The sequence below is a fragment of the Pararge aegeria genome, chromosome 24 (genome assembly GCF_905163445.1).
Source record: "Pararge aegeria chromosome 24, ilParAegt1.1, whole genome shotgun sequence".
NCBI lineage: Eukaryota > Metazoa > Arthropoda > Insecta > Lepidoptera > Nymphalidae > Pararge > Pararge aegeria.
This window is the reverse complement of record NC_053203.1, coordinates 10,021,107-10,023,038: the sequence shown is the minus strand read 5'-3', so window position 1 is coordinate 10,023,038 and position 1,932 is coordinate 10,021,107. Positions and strand designations below refer to the sequence as shown.

General features: G+C 35.5%; 1 non-coding gene across 1 annotated transcript; it reads right to left on the bottom strand.

The window, feature by feature from the left end:
• Positions 1-426: 426 nt before the first annotated feature.
• Positions 427-497, bottom strand: Trnag-gcc. The gene has a single exon. It is a non-coding gene; the product is annotated as a tRNA-Gly (tRNA).
• Between the last annotated feature and the right edge of the window lie 1,435 nt (positions 498-1,932).

The following is a 1,932-nucleotide window of genomic DNA, read 5'->3' as shown; positions in this document are numbered from 1 at the left end:
GCACGTCTTTGTCGGTAGGGTGGTAACTAGCCACGGCCGAAGCCTCCCACCAGAACAGACCAGAGAAAGTTCAGAGATTATAAATTCCCCCCCCTGGGAATCGAAACCGGGGCTTCCTACTTAAATATTATAATAAAAGTCGGGGGTTTCTACAATTTTTAATTAATTTATTATTATTATAAATATAACTATTTTGTACAAAATAAGTTTTAAAGATTTTTTTATAATTCATGGGTATACATTACATGCGACCTTTGTTAAAAATCTATTTTTAGTTTTTTTGCATTAATTATTTTTAGCACAATAGTAAGTAGTAATGTAATTTCTGATTGTCCTGATATTGCTAAGAACACACTAAACTTAATCAAAATTTATATTTTATTAGTTGCGGAATGCATAGAAAAAAATAAAACAAAATAAAAAAGTTGCATCGGCCGGGAATCGAACCCGGGCCGCCCGCGTGGCAGGCGAGCATTCTACCACTGAACCACCGATGCTTGTTATTACAATGTGAATTACATGATACGTAGGTTCATATTATATAAAGTTATACAATATTTTTAGATTATTAAGACAATTCTGTAGTACAATCATTAAATCTATCTTGTAAGGTTTATGTTTTGCAATGTAAGCGCACAAAAATATGTGTGTTACGACACATTTATGTACATACTAATTACTATATATATGTATGTTTATTTTGTTACATATATTTTTTATGTATGTTATGTATTTTCTTACAGTATATGTATTTATATATGACAATATATATTTATTAGTACGCTTATAATACTCTCCCGCTCGCTTGCCACATGTTCTGTCGTACAAAGAGAGCTATTGTTGGAAGAAAAGCCTTAGCATGCCTACATTATTAATTTATATTTTATTTTTGTTATTTTGTGTTATCTGTATTATTTTATGTTTTGCTACAAAGTGTTCTCTATTATAACATGCATGTACCATACCATACAACGAGGTATCCTAAAAGATACATGGCAACGATATCTGCCTTGACTCACCCACAGCTTTTAGGAAAAAAAAACGTACTTATGTACACGCGTTAAAAGTAATACTTCTTTGGCGTAACAAGATAAAAATCTTATTTTTTTTTTATCTTTCGCCTTATTCTACGTCTGCCGAAAAAATTACACTATCAATAGAAGAAAGGTATTGAATACATTGAAAATTTTATTATAACGCATTATCTAGTGTGAGTAAAAATTATTACATTTAATACATTAAAATTTGAGATTTTTGTACAAGTCACAGGAATGAGCCCGCAGACTTGAAAATGCAATTGAAAATGTAAACTGTCAAACCTTGTTTTGAAAACTAAAATGTTGCCCATAGCTAACTTCAGGGGGCGTTATGTTTTATACCATGTTAAGATTTAACAGCAATATATAATCTAGTAAAGCTGACCTTCCATTTTATTTTTGGCCTGGTGGAAAAGCTTTATGGCTTCCTCTGTCCTTTTGGGCAGGACAGAGGTTATGTGGGGCTCGTTTACGCAAACTAACCACCACGGCATGTCCCTCTCGTTAGCTTTAGTAGACGTCCGGGGAACCCGCTATATACTTCCCAGACGTCTGCCAACCGCCCCAACCGATTGGGCTACTTCGCTAAGGAGGGGATCAGGACAGCTTGAACCCCCCCTCAGACAGTAGGGAGACTCATATAGCTACGGGTAGCTAGAACAATAACTATACCCGCCGCCTCCCAGGGCAACCATTCAATAACCAGTCAACCAATTGACTGGTTACTGACTGGTACCCAGGGACCACCGCGTGGAGGTTACCTGACCAAGCCCCCCGCCGATACCTTCCTACAAGCAATATAAAAAATCTTATCAAGCGATGAACAGGTATCCAATTACTTCATTATTTGAAATCCGTTAATTAATACGAACAATGTAACAGTAGTATCGCGTAA